Genomic DNA, 18,050 nt, shown 5'->3' with positions numbered 1-18,050 from the left:
TAGTTTTGGGGCCCAGTCCTTTGCCTGCTGATATTTGTCTATTGACTTTTTATTAATACAGCAACCTCTGTAGGGGGGAGGGGCTTTACAGACAATACTAACAACAATGAAGAGAGACATCTTCTGCCTTGAGATATTTACAATCTAAATATAGGACAAGATGCAACACATGAGATGAATAGACCAGTGCGGAGGTGGAGGAAAGTTGGACAAGGAATAGTAAGGGTTACAAAAATAAGGTTACATGAGTGGTTTGAGGCTTCTATTGTTACAGTAACATGCAGTACATCACCCCTTTTAAAATATATATTATTTATAGAATAAAGGTTTTTTTTTAATTTATCCCTCTCCGTTTCCTTTGGTGGGATGCGAGGAGAGTAGTAGTCACAAGGTGTGTGAAAGCTGAAGAGGTCTTGCAGAGGGGAGGGGCCTGGCAAGAAATGGGCACAGACCAAGGATTAGGAAAATGAAATAGGAGATATGGTGAAGCAGCAGGCAGAGAGGTCAAAACCAATTAATGAGACTAGGACAAGTGAATAGACAGGTAGTGAGTGAGTTATTGCTGAAGGAGTCTGTAGTCCTATCTGGTGGTGCTGAACTTGGTAGCGCGCAGGTGCTGACATTAGGAAGGAGGAATGGGGAGAGAACCTGGAGCCTTTGAAGGAGTGAATCTGAGGAAGATGGAGGCTTTGGAGTTCTCTCCCTATATGGCTGGTGCTTGTGAGGGTCACTTGGCAGGTACTGCTGGGACCCATTGTCCATGAGCATAGAGAGGAGAAATTTGAGGGAACAGGATCAGACTCCTGGTACTGAAATTAGCAATGGAACAGCATTTCAAATAACATTAGCAATAAAATCAAATCATTTTTAGGAATGAATAAAAAGGACATGGAGAAAAATCCATATATTAATATTAACCCACAATTAAAAAAAAAGAAACACTAACCTTGCTGGTCTTTCAACTGCTTTTTTCACATATGAAAATATCCTGTAAAGTCAAATTATGCCTCACCAAAAGCTCTGCTGTTATCTAGCTTAATTTCCCTCCTCTTATGACTCCAACAACTCCTAAGGATGATGAATAACTTCTCACCACAGTCTGGTGTTCTTTCCCTTTCCCAGAAATATACATGCAAATACTAAAACAAGCTCCAGAAAAAGAAGGAATCAAGCTGTTTAATCTTCTGTGTAAAGCTAAAACTCCAAAACTTTCTAATTTTCACAAGTACGTGTCTTGTTGGCAAAAGTCATGCAGTCCTGTCTTCTGACAATATTGTTATTCCTTTTGACCCAGATGGTTAGCTAATTGCCAGTGTCTAGTAGTTTCCATTTGGAGGAGGAATTGATAGAGTCAGGTATTCCTTTGATGCAATTCTGTTTATTTACTAACACCCTACACAAAGTTTGGTTCCCTGAACAAAGTAGGAATTAAACCACAGGAGATAGTTTCTTTGCTCATAGTTCCAAGCTTGTCAGACAGCCTTTATCCAAAAAGTGCTCTCTTAGCATTTTTCCCCCTCAAGGTCATGTTACCAGGGTTTCTCTTGCTATATCTGGGCTTCTTTACTCCTTTTTTGTGTTGTTCTGTGTTTCTGCTGCTTCTCTCCCTCATTCAGCTCAATCAATGCCCCAGCTCTGGTTTGCACTGTATCAGCAGTTATGCCCACCAGCTTCACTGCTGTTTCTTCCAACTCCCTAGCATAACAGTACCATCAGCCCAAAGTGTAAAGGAATAAAAAAAAGTTTGTATTTTATTTAGTTAAAATGATTAAAATTTAAATTTACCGGTAAATTAAAAAGATGGCCGGCATTGTATAGAATTAATTCCTTCCACCCCACCGAAATACATTTGAATGTTAACCTTAATGAACTAAAAGATACATTGAAAAAGGTGTACATAAATGTGAAGTTACTTTTGGATTAATTTTCTTAACAGATTCCAAGGCCAAAGGGGACCACAGTGATCATCTTGTGTGACCTTCTATATAGCACAGGACATTACTTACCACTCTTCCAATTTTTGGGCCATCTGCAAACTTTAGCAGTGATGATTTTGTTTTCTTCCACATTAGCTAGATTTTAATCCATTTAATGTTTGCCATGCTCATTTTATACCGTTAAAGTTTTTTAATGAAAATGTTGTGTGCTACCAAGTCAAATGTTTTACACAGGTCTGAGCATTATGTCAACACTATTACTTTTACCAACCAAACTTGTAATCTAAAAACATACAAACAAGGATCTATGTTCCATAACCCATGTTGACTGGCATTCATTATATTACTCTCCTTTAATTTTTTATTAATGGAATCCTGTATCAGCTTGTAATAGGGTTCTCAGGGGGCTGGGAGGCCTAGTGGTTAGCATCCCCTCAGTTGTGGGGCAGGCCCACCAACTTGGCATACACAAGGAAGCCTCTCTAGCACCTTTTGTCAGGAGTCTTCAGGATAGATCTGTATTCCTCCTCAGCTTCTGAGTTGGGCTGCTCCTTTTTCAACCCTATCTCCAGTTGGGGCATGTGCTGCAGGGTTGGCGGGACGAGCTGGGCCCACTGCTGTTCTTTAACCCCTTCCATCCCAGTGTGGAATTTGTATATCCCAACACACAGCTGCTCAATTATCTTGGATTGATATACTGACAAGCCTATAATTACTGAGATTGTCCCATTTACCCTTTTTAAATATTGACATAACACTAGCTTTCTTCCAGTCTTCTAGAACTTCCCCAGTGGTCCAAGACTTATTGAAAATCCACATTAACGGTCCAACAAGCTCTTCAGCCAGCTGTTTTAAAAAGTCTTGGATGCAAGTTATCCGGACCTGCTGATTGGCCTAAATTTAGGAGATTGTTAAACAGCTACTGAGATACTAGTGAATGGAAAGAGTGGTATTGTTTGATATGACTACAGAAGAAAATAAGAATGGCCATACAGGGTCAGACCAAAGGTCCATCTAGCCCAGTATGCGGTCTTCCGACAGTGGCCAATACCAGGTGCTTCAGAGGGAATGAACAGAACAGGAATCATCAAGTGATCCAGCCTGTCACCCATTCCCAGCATCCTATCCTCCATGAATTTATCTAGTTGTTTTTTGAACCCTGTTATAGTTTTGGCCTTCACAACATCCTCTGGCAAGGAGTTCCACAAGTTCACTGTGCATTGTATGACAAAATACTTCCTTTTGTTTGTTTTAAACCTGCTGCCTATTAATTTCATTTGGTGACCCCTAGTTCTTGTGTTACAAGAAGGAGTAAACAACACTTCTTTATTTACTTTCTCCACACCACTCACAATTTAATAGCTCTATCATATCCCCCCCATTAGTCATCTCTTTTCCAATCTGAAAAATCCCAGTTTTATTAATATGGAAGCTGTTCCATACCCCTAATAATTTTCTTGCCCTTTTCTGTACCTTTTCCAATTCCAATATATCTTTTTTTGAGCTGGGGCAACCACATTTGCATGCAGTATTCAAGATGTGGGCATACCATGATTTATATAGAGGCAATATGATATTTTCTGTCTTATTATCAATCCCTTTCTTAATGATTCCCAACATTCTGTTTGCTTTTTTGACTGCTGTGCACATTGAATGGTTGTTTTCAGAAAACTATCCACCATGACTCCAAGATCTCTTTCTTGAATGGTAACAGCTAATTTAAATAAATAGAGATATCCTATCTCCTAGAACAGGAAGGGACCTTGAAAGGTCATTGAATCCAGCCCCCTGCCTTCACTAGCAGGACCAAGTACTGATTTTGTCCCAGATCCTTAAGTGGCCCCTTCAAGGATTGAACTCACAACCCTGGGTTTAGCAGGCCAATACTCAAACCACATAATCCTAACTATACATATGTTTTCCAATGTGCATTACTTTGCATTTATCAACATTGAATTTCATCTGCCATTTTGTTGCCCAGTCACCCAATTTTGTGAGATCCCTTTGAAACTCTTCAGTCTGCTTTGGACTTAACTATCTTGAGTAGTTTTGTATCATCTGCAAATTTTGCCACCTCACTGTTGACCCTTTTTTCCAGATCAGATGACTACATCATCTGTTATTTTTTTTTTTACCAATAAAAACAAATATTTATTGAATACTTTTGCCTTTTCTGCATTATGTTTGATGATTCTAGCATTTCCCTCTAGTAATGGGAACACTACCATTGTTAGGATTCTCTTTATTCCTAATGTATTTTAAAATTACTTTTTATTGTCCTTATATTTCTTGGTGCTAGATTTCTCCTTGTGTCCTTTTTCATTCTGTATCAATTTCTACAGTTCCTAGTAATGAATATAAATGAGATGCTATCACCTTTTCTTTTCTTCCATTTGGGGTGTGTGTGTGTGCGCGCCTCTACCCCGCTATAACGCGGTTGTGGGGAGCCAAAAATCCCTACCGCATTATAGCTGAAACCCCGTTATATTGGGGTAGGGGTGGCAGGGCTCCAGTGGTGATTTAAAGCGCTCCGGGCCCCAGCTGCTGCGGGGAGCCTGGGCCGTCTAGATCGCCAGCAAGCCTCGCTGCCACAGCTCCGGGGTAGTGGTGGCAGGGCTCCGCTTTTAAAGGGCCTGGGGCTCCCCACAGCAGCCAGAGCCCCGGACCCTTTGAAGCGCTGCCGGAGCTCTGCTACTACTGCGCTATACACGAACCCGTGTTCTATCGGGTCGTGTTATAGTGGGGTAAAGGTGTAAAGCAGTTCAGTTTTTTAAACCAATTCAGCCTTCTACTGTGCTTATGGGATTGTACCTTTTTGGACATCCAGTACAGTGTTCTTAAACAATTCCCAATCATTGACATTTTTCTGATTAAATTCTTCCTCCCAGTTGAGTTGGCTCATAATTGTTTCAGCTCCATGAAATTGGCCCTTCTAAATCATCAAGAGATATTACTGGTCTGGTCTTTGTTCTTCCACACATTATAAATGTAATCAAATCAGGATCACTTGTTCTTAAGTGACCAGTAATTTTTAGTTCTGTGCTCAGTTCCTTTTTATCTGTAAAAATTAGGTCTAATATAGTCAGGGGTGAAAGTAAAATTGAACTCTTACCAGTATGGGGGCTTGCTCTGGCCCCCTGGGAAGGGGAGGGGCCTCAGGTGAAAGGGGCAGGGCTGAGGGTCAGCATCCCCGATCCAGCCCATCCGTGCTGCCTGGCCTGCACCTTCTGGGCTCCAGCAGTGATTTAAAGGGCCCAGGGCTCTGGCTGCTGGAGCCCCGTGCCCCTTTAAATCGCCGGCCCTGGGGCAGCTGCTCCTTTTCCCCCACCCCTGTCTGCAGTTGGGAGGGAGAGGTGGGGGAGAGGGGAAACAATGTTAAAGCGCTGCAGGGACCCAGCAGGGCTGCCAATGGGGGGTGCAAAAAGGGGCAGCAATGTTAAAGCTCTGCCGTGGCAGCACTTTAAAGTCAGCTGTACGGGCCGGTACTGGCGGCTACGTTTTACCAGTACGCTGTTCCGGTCCATACTGCCTTACTTTCACCCCTGAATATAGTATTCCCTCAGCTTGGATGCAGCACATTTTGAGTTAGGATATTGTCATCTATAATGTTTAGAAATTCCAAGGAAGTTTTAGTGCTGGCAGCATGAGACCTCCAGCATATGTCCCCCAGGATCGTGCAGCTTTTCCCCCTACCCTTTACAGATAGGTGTGTAAAGAGGCAGTCATCCTGTTCCCTTATGTGATTTGGTGATCTGTAGCAGACACCATCTAATACCCCATCTTGCACTTTATTAGTTCAGCCATTGATCCATAGGCATTCAAAATCATTTTCTTCCAAGTTATCAATGTCTCTGAAACAGATAATGCTAGTTTTAGCAGAGTGCTACTCCCACTCCTCTTTCTCATTAGATCTTTCCTAAACTCCATAATTATAATCTAACATTCCAACCATGTGAATCATTCCACCACGTTTCAGTAATACCAAATAGATCAAATTTATGCTTATGAATGAGCTATTTTTATTTCCTTATTTGTTATTGAGACCGCTAGCTTTCATGTATAGATAATTAGAAATTCTCTTTTCATGTCCTTTCATGCCTTGATTAGTTCTGTTCTCAACATCCTGATTTTGTGTTAAATGCATGCTCATATCTTCCCTCTTTTTACCCTCCCCTTTTATTAGTTTAATGCCCTCCTGACTATTCTAGCTAGGTTTTCCCCAGGGAGATAGATTCACTTTATAATGAGGTGTAGGCCACCCAATCTACACTGACTATTCTTCCCATAGAAGAGCTAAAACCTTCCACGCTATACCACTTATCTAGCCAGCGGCTTACTTCCAGAATCTTCTCCTTTCTGTTTTCCTTCGCTCATGGGACTGGAAGGATCACAGAGAAGATCACTTGGACATACTTCCACACACTTCTGAGTTCCCTGAAATCACCTATCTGTGTGATATCTCACAACGCAGCATCATTGGTGCCGACATGAGCTATTACTGACGGATCCTTACCTGTCAGCTTCAGAAGGCAATTCAGTCTTAGAGTGACCTCTTGTGCCTTGGCTCTGGGAAGGCAGCACTCTGTCCTGTGGTCCCTCTGTCCCTTGCAGAATGTTCTGTCTATTCTTCTGAGTACTGAATCCCCAGATAGTCTGTCTTCCTTGGACAGCTGGAGATCTGTGCGGGCAAACTCAATTTTCTTACAGGTTGGGCCGAGCTGCCATCAATATGTGTGTCCCACACATCTGTCCATTCCCCAGGACCAGCTGGATCTTGAAAGATATCTTCCAGTTTCCATGTTGAGGACCTGGTATTGACTAGAAACTTCAAGCTTTTCCCAAAGTTCTAGCAGGATTGGTCATAGGATATCCTGAGAAGGAGGGGAGCAAAACCAAGTGGAGATGAGGCAGGGAGCACAGAAGGGCAGAGCAGCATCACCACATTCTGTGAATTTCTAGAAAAAAAGAGTTTGCCCTTGCTCTGTGAAGGCTAGTCTCCACATGGTGAGTAGAAGCTGAAGCTGAAGAGCAACTGTTCACCATGTCATGCATCCCTCAGGAAGGAGGGGATATCTGTTTAGGAGATATTGTTTTGAATGACTAGCATGAGGGGAAGATCCCAAGGCAACAAGACTTCTGTAAGTCTCCTAACAAATTGCGATCCATACTGTTAACATTATGGCTCACTAATCTGACTGCTGTATTCACTTGGACCATTTCCCCCCCCCACACACAGATGACAGGCATACAGACCAGAATAAGCTACTGCTGCTTTCAGAGAGCCAAGATATTAGAGATGGGGCTAGGGGGTTTTGACCCATCCACCCAGCCATCCCAGATTGGTAAGAAACTTTGTTTGGGAAGAGAGGGGTTAGCAGCAATTGTTCCATATCATCCACCCTCTTTCCCAGGAATGATCTGTCACTGAGGACAGTGCCATGATTGGTAAGAGGGTTCTCCTGGTATGGTGGGGAAGAGGACCCCTTGCTTTTGTTAGGTTTCCTGGTGTTCAAACAGAGAAGTTGGATAAAAAACATTAAATACTCCTGCTGGAAAGTTGCAACATAACACTACTTAATTTCTTACAATTGAGAACACCACACAAGAACCCCCAAACAGAGAGGCACAATTCACCCCATCTTACTCTAGACTGTCTACAGACTGACTCTGATCACAAGCTTCCCTATGCAAGAAAGGCCAGCAAAACACCTGAGAATGTAAAGTGATAGATCACAATTTTAACACAGTTTTCAATACATCACACACATGTCCTGTAAATTCTTCAATTACCAAATAAAATAATAAAAATCATCAAGTTTAACCTTATGGAAGGGCTTCAGTTTTACAGCAGCTGGTGATGCCTATCAGGGAGACAACGAGACACCCGGCCTTTGTTCTTTTCCTTATTTATACTATTTGGATCACCTCTCTTGGCCACCATCTTCTGGCACCAACTCCGCCTCCTCTTCCGGCCAACAAAAACTACAACCATCTTTACTAGCTTCAGGGGCTTTATCCTGTAAGCCTACTGAGCTTTTATATGGTAAAAGTTGATCAATATGCCTTTTCATTACCTCCCCTTTTACCACTACCAAACATATCACCAGTACCAATATCTGCTTTACCTCACCTTATTTCCCACTTCATTTTCCCCCTGTAACTTTGTACCAACACTGTCTGCCATAGGCAGAAAACCTGGGAGGTTCATGTTGTGGGGTTTTCACTGTTTGTCTTTCATCAAGTGCTCTCAGTAAGTGTGGTCTAAGTAAATCAAATCTAGAATGTAACTAGTGTCTTAAAAACAATGCTGCTGGAGTCTACTGAGTGACAATCTGGTAGACATACAAAAATGGTATTTGCAGCATGGCAGGGGCCTCCCATCATTTTTGTCTAATGCTTATTTCAGTGACTGCACAAAACACTGCCAATCTAGCTGATGCTATATGATAGGGAGTTGATCTAATATATTTAGGCTTGGATGGATTAGATTGTTATTGGTAAAATGTTGGTAAGTGCCATACATGCATGAAATGATGAAAAAAATATTTCCACCAATAGCAACTGAAATTTAAACATAGCAAAGAAAGAAAAATGCTGCTTGAGAGCTTAGAGTTTGATTGGAGAATATTTGCTTTATATATTTTAACATGTGATGTTGACAATTTTTGTATTTAACAGTTACAAAGCTCTAACTTTTTGAATCTCAGTGTCTACTGTCATTAAATAATTCTTGTCTGCCCCGTATGATTTCCTGCAAATGTGAACATTTAAAAAAAGATTTTTATTATTAATTTAAAGGTAAACTTTGATATTATCAGTCATTCTACAAAAATAAAAATCAAATTCTGCCAAGCCTAAATAGGTTTCACTGAATTTTGCCATAGAAATGCCTGAAAATCTTCAGAAAAAAAATTGTGGATCGCTATCTGAAATGAGCTCCTCAGGTAACCCAGAGGTATATTGTGAAACACTTCAACTCTTTCACAGAAGAGGTTGTTGCCATGTGAACATCCTTTGGCCACCGAGCATAAGCTGCTAAGTAAACTTGCTAAGGAAGTTTGCTTATTTTTTTCTGCAAAGTCAACATGCATGCATTGCTGTTTTTGGCATGTTTATATGGCTGTTACAGGATACTGGCTACTTTCCATTTCTATATTTTGCTCTAAAGATGGCTAATCCTTCCATTTTTACTACTCCTTGGTGCTGCTCCTGTGATTCCACTAGCATCCCTTTCTGTAAATGTTTTGGTATTCATGGTGCTCACAGCAAACAACCATTCTCCAAGGATATGAGTCCAGTTGCTTGAAATACTAAGGGCTCAGTTGCTCATTGGTTATATAATTTGGCTACCTTGAAAGTATATAGTGAATCACCTTAAGCAAAATGGGGTCTTTTCCTATTTCCAGAGCAATTTCCTTAGCTGTAATAGGAAGGTGATCTAGGAAAGAGACTCTGTACATACAGTTTTCCTCTCTCTATTTTCCCATGTAAAGAACCAAATGGGACAATGCATTTGCATTAGCATGGTTTTCTGATGGGCTATAAGAAATGTCCTACTGCTAGGCAGCTAAGATCAAAGCCCATCTCTACAGACTACCTGCTGCTAGCAGTGGAATATTTGAGATCAGTGGGGAGGATGATTTTTTTTTCTCCAAACAGGTACTCATGGAATATAACAACCCCAAAAATGATGCCTAAAGCCTCTTTTTCTACATGTAAATAGCTTCTCTCAGTTCCTTGATAATGGCCTGGTGTAATGAGGGCCTCCAGTTCCCCCTCTATGGGACCCCTGTGCCCACAAATCAGCCAGAAACCTCTTCTGAGTGCAATCACCAGCACCTTTTATTTACAGTGTCAACTCCCACTGCCTTCTATTTACAGACCACTCCAAACTAGCTGGGGAGGGTGTGTGTGTGTGGGGGGGGAGACAGCTAGCTTCTCCAACAAGCAGAGATGCACAGCCCTTAGCTCCTCCCTTTCCTTTCTCTACCCCCACCCCTTCCTGCCAGCCCTATATAGCCCCCAGCTAATAAGGCCTGCAGGTGCTTCCCTTCTATCAATTAGGCATGGCATACTTCACCAGCCCGAATTAGTTCTTCTTAATTGGAGCTGGGCTAACAGGGGCTGGCTCAGGACCTCCTGGCCAGCACCCTATTACATGCCTTCCCCTTTGTGAACCACCAGGTCCAGCTGACCTCAGCCCCTTTGCCCGGGGGGCTCCTCCAGGGAAGTTCCCCGCTCTTGGCCAGGCGATCCCTGGCATCCTCTCCTAGGTTTTTTCCCCTCCCCCACCCGCAAAACGTACATTGCTCGGGGGGGTGGCTGCCCCCATAGTTCCACCTCTGCCCGCAGGTTGTCACACCAGTCGCATCCCTGCAGGCCTCCCGTCTCCTGTACTGCCTTTACTTTTGGTGGTGGTGGGGTGTCAGGATCCATTCCACCATCCTGTGGGACCCTCTGTGCCTCAGTTTCTCCCACACCACCCAGTAGGTTCTGGGGTGCATGGTGTTGTGGGGTGCTCCAATTGTCCCCTCTCCCTTTCCAAGAGGCTCAGGCTGGCCAGCTCCCCCATACACCCTTCCCACAGGTCTACTTGCTCTGGGCTCTGTTTAGGGTTCTCTTCTTTGCTATTTCTGGGACTTTGCTCATCTTTCCCACTTGGGATCCTTGGTCTAGCGATATCTGCCCCCCCTTCAGGGCCCCTCTCCTCTTTTTCCTAGGTAGTGGGCCCCAGTCCCTACCTAACGCCACCGGCTATAGTACCCCAACCCGCTTCCATCTGAAGCAGCCCCTCACTTTGAGGGGCACCTAGGCCACTGGGCAGGACCTCTTGTCCCCATGGATACACTCGAGGGCCATCCTTGCCCCCCGCAATAAGCCAGTGGAGCTTCACCAGCCCGCTCTGTACAAGCGAACAGGCTGACACGTTATCTATCAGGCCTATTTGAGGTTTCTTCCCAATCCTCACCAGGATGGTGGACAGTTTCTGCCTCCCCTCTTTCCACTCCCCAACCCGCGTCCAGCCACAAAACTCAGCCCATGCACACTCTATATCAGGACAGTCACGTTGTGTGTGTCCAAATCTCCCACACTGCCAGCAAACAAGCTTGGTGGGCCTCTCGGGCGTTCCTCAGGGCTCCCCCTTTCTCTTCAGGTCTTTCCCAGAAAAGGTTCTGCCTCTTTCTTCCCTGACTCCTTGTCTTTATGGAGTTGATCCTCCCTCTGGGGACCCTGTCTCAATATATTCCTCTGTCAACCTGACCGCTGCCTCAACGGTGACAGGCTGGTGACACCTCATCCAGATGTGGATGTTCTCAGGGAGGCTCTGCAGCAATTCTTCTAGGACCAGTGTGTCCATCATTTCTCCCCACCATGCGTGTCTGTAGCCTCATCCAGGGGGTGGCCCAGTCCAAGAGTCTCTGGGTCTACACCCAGGGCTGCACCGCCACTGTCCATCGGGCTGCCCGGAACTTTTGGCGGTACTACTCCATCGACAGGCCCACCCAGTCTAGAATGGCCGCCTTCTTACCTCATAGTTCTGGGCTTGCTCATGGCCATATAGGCTGCTTGAACCTTTCCCGTCAGGTTTGGAGCCAGTCGGAGGGCCCAGGTTGCCCTCTCTCACCGGCACCCTTGGCTACCTGCTCAAAGGTCTCAAGAAAGGCATCTGGATCATCCGCCAGGCTCATCTTACAGAGTCCCCAGCCCAGCAGCCGGGTGCCGTCTCCTGCAGAACTCACCACTCTTTGCAGACTCTGCTACTGCTCTGCTTGCCAGGTCAGTAAGGCCTGTCTTTTGGCCTGGTGGGACTGCTGAAAACTTTACAGGGCCTGCTGTATCTGCTCCTGCTGTTTGACCAGCCATTGTAGGGTCTCCTCCATATCCGGGCTGCCAACCACATTCGCTGGCTCTCGGATCCCAGACAAGCCCCCACATGTAACGAGGGCCTCTATTTCCCCCTCACTCTATGGGACCCCTGTGCCCACAAATCGGCCAGAGACCTCTTCTGGGTGCAATCACCAGTGCCTTTTATTTACAGCTCGCATGCCTTCTGTTTACAGACCGCTCCAAACTAGCAACGTGGGGGACAACTAGCTTCTCCAGCAAGCAGGGGGACACAGCCCTTTGCTCCTCCCTTTCCTTTCTCTGTTCACCCCCCTCCCCTGCTCCTTCTTGTCAGTCCTATATAGCCCCCTGGATAATAAGGCCAGCAGATGCTTCCCCTCCATCAATTAGGTGTGGCATGCCCCACCAACCCCAGTTAATGCTTCTTAATTGGAGCTGGGCCAACAGGGGCTGGCTTAGGACCTCCTGGCCAGCACTCTGTTACACGTGGTCTACAGTGAAAAGTTATATCAGCATTAACTATGTTGGTCAGGGGTGTGAATGAGGGCTTCCATCAACAAGCTAATGTTGTTCAGGAAGGTGGTGTTCCTACATGGACAGAAAAGCCCCTTCCATCAGTGTAGGCTGTGTCTACACTATGGGGCTAGGTCCACTGGGCTGATATAGTCTTTGTAGTGTAGACATACCCAATCTTCTTGAAGCAAATGATATGGGTTTCTCTCTCTCATCTTTACAAACATGTGCAATGAAAGCCTCAAATTCTACAGGGGTGGTGTTACAAACTAGTGTTTTAGGAAACTCTGGATTAAAATATACCAATATGCTTTCCTCAAAAGCCTTATTTTCTTTTTCTGTCCAAATCCACATAATATTTTTACATAACAAGGCAGACAGTGGACTGATAAATGCTGAATGTTTGGAATGGTTCTTCCAGGATAGTTTAACATGGCCATCTCAGAGCATTTCTGTTGTGCTACTGGTGCAGTCTCAATTGCTTTTGTCTTCTCTTAACAGGTGCACCCCCTCATGTATCTATACAATGCCCCAACTCAGTAACTTCATTTGGTGAACAAAGAAAGCAAACCAAATGAACCCCGCGCTAATCTTGGTAAACTTTAAAACTGTATTGTTGGAGTCTCTTTAGAATCTCTTCTAGGTTTTTTAAAATGTTCCTTTGAATTCCTCCCAGTTATGACTGTCATTCAAATAAAAGACAACAGCATTTACCCCATAGGGTAATATTTCATTCCTAAATAGTCCCTTGCATGTGTTCATGGTCAGACTTTTTTTTTTTTTTTTTATTAAATCTGGGAGTGTGTTCTAGTGGTTAGACTTTTCTGGGTCTTGCTCCCTATCCCAGCTTCTGCCCCTCCCCCTTCTATCTAAGCTCCCACCTCCTGACTCACCAGCTCCTATCCAACCCTCCCTCCCCCCCCCCCCATGCCCTGTCCCACTCTTTGCCTATATAGTCCTCCTATGCCAGGCTCCTCTGCTTCTATCTCCCTTTCCTCTTCTGCTTCACTCTACCCTCAGTCTAATACAGAAATAATTTCTATCATGCTGCTTAAAGGTGGGCTAATGGATTTGTTCCATTTTTACCCAATTTATAGAATCACGGAATTGTGCTCCAAAGTCATTGAGGCATTTTTGAAAATGCCACCCTATGACTAAGCTTACATACATTCATTATTTATTCCTCACCAGTCATGGTGAATCTTCACTCTCTCTGTTATTACTTTACCAAATGTTCAAGGAACTGAAAAAGTGTTATTGCAGCTAGTAGGGAAATTGTAAATAGTTCCTGTTTCCAGTCACCTGGCTAACTTATGTAATAGTTGATGGCAAATTGATATAATTTGATTCCATTTTTATCTCTGAAAGCTGGATCATTCAGATTAAAAGAAAAACTTTCACATTTGGAATATTTCCTTTATCTTTTAAATTACTAAAATGTGTTAGCATGCATCTTCCACATTCCATACAGCTGTACTGCAAGTGTTCCAAGTACTTTAATGCCATACAGACTTTTAGGCTTTGAATTACATATTTTAAATCGCTTTCATTCATAGTTCTCCAGATATGGCATCTGCCACTTCACAACAGATTGTGGTTATGAGCTTATCAGCTGTTTCTGATTACTACAATAGATATCTAAAGTTGTTTACTGTAACATGGGAAGTTTAAAAAGAGAGAGCTGTATCTCCCAATAATTTATAGAGGCCTTTTAAACTTTAATGTTAACAAGAGGATGAAAATCTTCAGCACAGGAACCTGCTGCCACCACAGCACCCCCTGATGGCCAAGGGGGCCTCTGCAGTGCCCAGCCTCTGTTTGTACCTCTTCTGGACCTTTATAAACTCGCTCAGTTAGGGTGACCAGATTGCAAGTGTGGAAAATCAGGACAGGGGGTAATAGAAGCCTATATAAGAAAAAGACCCAAAATATTATGACTGTCCCTATAAAATTAGGACATCTGGTCACCCTACACTCAGTTCAACAATAGTTCAAACAGTCACCTCTGGGGGTTCAACTTATGGAGTCCTCCAGTGCATACAGGCCCTTTAGGCTCCAAGCCCACTTCAGTCTCTCTCAACCCAAAAGAACACAAAACAGAAACTCACATATTTGCTCACCTAGCTACCCTTTAAAGTCTCTCCCAGGCCTGCCTTCCTGGAAAACTTCCTCACAAACTGTGCTTGTGCTTCTTCAGTCATCAATTTTTACTGCTACAGACACAGTGCCCTCTTATTCCCTGCAGATTCCTGGAGTGTGTGTGGGCAGGGGGGAGGGATGCACGTGCAGGGGAGTGTCACTTGATTCAAACAAGGTGAGGCTCATCCTGTAATCAAGGCTGGTTTAGCCCCAGGCTCTCCAGCCCATGGGCAAGCCACCCTGTTAAAAATCCTTCCATTTTGTATCTGTCTCTTCTGCTATTTAAGATGGGATTACTTTGTTAAAGTTTTTCAATTCAAAACTATGAAACTTTCAATTAAGCAAGTGATTTTACATCCAATTGATAAGTTTATTCCAAAGACCATAGGAGGCAGTTGCCTCCTAAGAAACTCCTAAACCAAACATTTAAAAATGAAAATGGATATAAAACCACAGAAGTAGCCTTAGTGCTTCAACTAAAAGGTCCAGGTGAGGAAAACTCACAACTCTTTCAGCTATGTGAGTACCTACCTCAGACACCACTTGTCATATATGGGGGTGGATTCTAACATGAAGGTGTTCATGGAGGGTCATGTGGGTAACCAGCATAAAACCAAATACATGGATTTGTCCCCTATAACTTTACTGTAAAGCAGGCAAAAAAATTGTACCTACTGAAGCTAGATTTCCAACTTTTACAGAAGTGTATTGTGTGACTCAGTAATTTTAAATTTCCTACATGGAATTTTTTAGCACACATTTCTCAAGAATCTGTGGGACTTTCCTCTAAAGAATTGAGTGGAAGATTTCCTGAATTCCACTTTCTAGCCTTTAAACTAACCTGTTTAAACAAACTTCATCTTAACCTTCATTCATTATATTAAAATATTTGCTGAATTCAGATCTGGATAAGACTTTTTTGCTCCCTTTATCCTTTGTTTAGAAATCATGGGTTTAAAAAGTTGCTTTTTTGTCTTAGTGGTAAGTCATAGACACATACCCTTCTCCCAGGGTTTTCTGACCACAGCTCTTCATCCACCTTTCAACGATTTAGTTTCTCTAAGCTATTTTTCTGGACTTTTATTCTTTAATTTTTCTCTTTTAGCTGAGGCTGTCAAGTAGGGCAAGCATGTGTTTTTTTTAAATTTATTTATTTTATTGGCAGGCTTGTATGTGCTTTTACCTTCACTCCTGTAACTATAACTTTCTTGTCCAAAGAAATGTGGGAACGGTCTTGCTTATTGTAGGTCTTTGCATTTATATGGGTCTATATGTATAAGGGACAGCATAAACATTGGGTTGTTGGCTTTAGTTTCAGGGTAACCTGAACACTGGTTCTATCAGTAGGTAAAAATTTTTAGCTCCTATTTCTGGGAGTTATGACGTCCTGCTCTTTCACATTGACAACTATGCATACGGTTGCCAGTATTTCTTGGCATCAGTTATGGTACTTTAAATAACTTTTCTGTGCAAAATATCCTTTGATTATCTTGGGCCCAATTAACCCATGCTTCTTGTGGATATGATTTTTAATATGACAATGTAGGGGTTCTAATCTCTTGATGGGGAGCCCCCAGACCATATGAACTTCAGGCTTTCAGGTTTTGACAATATATACTAGCCATCCTGGACATGGTCCCTGCCTACTTATTTTATACTAGGGTGACCAGATGTCCCAATTTTATAGGGACAGTCCTGACTTTCGGGTTTTTTTCTTATATAAGCACCTATTACCTTCCACCCCCGTCCCGATTTTTTACACTTGCTGTCTGGTCACCCTATTTTATACTGCCCTTAATAGATCCAGCCTCTGGAAAAGAGAGGGTGACTTTGCCAGTCAACTGCCAGCTCCTCAGCCATCAGCCTGACCTGAATCTCCCCAAGCATGAGTGTTTCCACCTGCCCAAGAGACAGTACCAGCTTCGACCTGATGGAACAGCACTACAATCACATGTCCACATCTGACCATAAGGGAGCATCTTTATTTAACCTTACCCTCTGCCTGAGCTTCATTGTGTCATTTGACTGAACCAAAAATCACAGGTTTGTAAGTGAGATAAGAACATTGTGGTTGCATCCCTATTTAATAGGGTTCTAACCCTATTCTATTGTCAAATTCATTCTGACAATAGAATTAATCACGCAAGAGAAATGTAAAAAACCAAGATGATTTTGTATTGTAGCACTTAACGTAAATACTTTATTACCTATGTGTGACTGAGGAAAAGCTAGAGCTTGAGATAATTGAAAAGGAGCCTAAAATATACCTCTAGTGATGGACTGCAAAGTAGCATCAAAAGAAGCTTATAACCACAACACAACAGCTACATTTTGCATTATTGCCCATGGGCTGTCCCTGACTTTTACTAAAAATATCCATGATAAAATCTTAGCCTTAGCCATAATAGAGGCATCTAGTGACAAATGAGAGACCAAGGTATTGCTTTGACTAATGCAACTACTGGTCAGATTGATATGGACTAATATTAACTGGAAGGTTAGTATTTGTGATGGTGCAATCTTTAAAAACAGAGAGGAAAATAGGTGGTGATTTGTGGCTTTGTTTTGCAGTGACTGTGTATGAGTAATCTGTATAGTTTATATTTATTCCTGATTCACCGTACACAATGTAGGAAAGCCCTGTGATGTCAGATTTATGTGTTTACATAACTATTCACAAAACAAAGAGAAAGCAAGTTCAGGCCTAGTGACTAGACAATAATTAATTTAGGGAGTAACCTTGAAGTCCGTATTCAATCCTTAATCAGGCAAAAGTCTTAGACCCCACTGAAGTCAAGTAGAAGATTTATCATTGACTTCAAGGGGAACAGGATTTCGTTCTCAGACTTCAAGACTTGACCCTTACTGTTGGAAGGATGCAAGAGGGAATTGCCATAAAAGATGCTCATGGGAGAGAATAGGGTTAGGAGGAGATATCTCAGGAAGTGGGACTTATTGTTAAGGCTGTCACGGAAGTCACAGATTCCATGACTTTCTGGGACCTCCGTGACTTCCGCAGCTGCAGTGGCCGGTGTGGCTCATCCCAGAGCCACCTGAGCAGCTGGACCAGGGCTGCCCCAGGGTCAGCCACACTGGCTGCTGCTCATGCAGCCCCAGGGCCTGGTATTAGTCAGGGGTATTTATAGTAAAAGTCATGGACAGGTCACGGCCATGAATTTTTGTTAGTTGCCCGAGACCTGTCTATGACATTTACTAAAAATACCTATGACTAAATCTTAGCCTTTCTCACTGTATATATCCTTGTTGAGATGTAAGCATCAATACATTTGCTGACTAATAATAGCTAGATTCAGGGACAATTGAAGGTACTTATATTAAAGCTAATGTTAAAATTATCTAATACACAGGTTAAGGAAAGAGTGTCTATACAGTTGGGTATAATGTTTACGTTATCCAAAAGTACAAAGTTTGGTTTAAAAGTCATAAAATACATATAGTACATAATTTGCAATATCCCAATATAAGGTTAATACATTTAATTATACATGGGATGACCATATTTCCCTATGCTGAATATGGGGCACCTGGTAAAATTACTAATATTCAAGTGAGTTCAGTGGCAATCAATCAGAACTATGCAGTACAAATGTTCAA

General features: G+C 42.9%; 1 long non-coding RNA gene across 3 annotated transcripts; it reads right to left on the bottom strand.

Moving 5' to 3' along the window:
- Positions 1 to 401: 401 nt before the first annotated feature.
- On the bottom strand, positions 402 to 14,528 carry LOC120408445. Of its 3 annotated transcripts, none has more exons than XR_005600691.1 (3): positions 14,417 to 14,528; positions 6,451 to 6,808; positions 402 to 744 (listed from the first exon to the last, which is right to left on the bottom strand). It is a non-coding gene; the product is annotated as an uncharacterized LOC120408445 (long non-coding RNA). The 3 variants fall into 3 exon arrangements; XR_005600690.1 differs by lacking the exon at positions 402 to 744 and adding an exon at positions 1,126 to 1,695; XR_005600689.1 differs by lacking the exon at positions 402 to 744 and adding an exon at positions 5,712 to 5,788.
- Positions 14,529 to 18,050: the final 3,522 nt, after the last annotated feature.

This window comes from Mauremys reevesii, linkage group 6 (assembly GCF_016161935.1).
Source record: "Mauremys reevesii isolate NIE-2019 linkage group 6, ASM1616193v1, whole genome shotgun sequence".
NCBI lineage: Eukaryota > Metazoa > Chordata > Testudines > Geoemydidae > Mauremys > Mauremys reevesii.
Note: the sequence above shows the minus strand (reverse complement) of the source record. Positions and strands in the feature narration are given on the sequence as shown.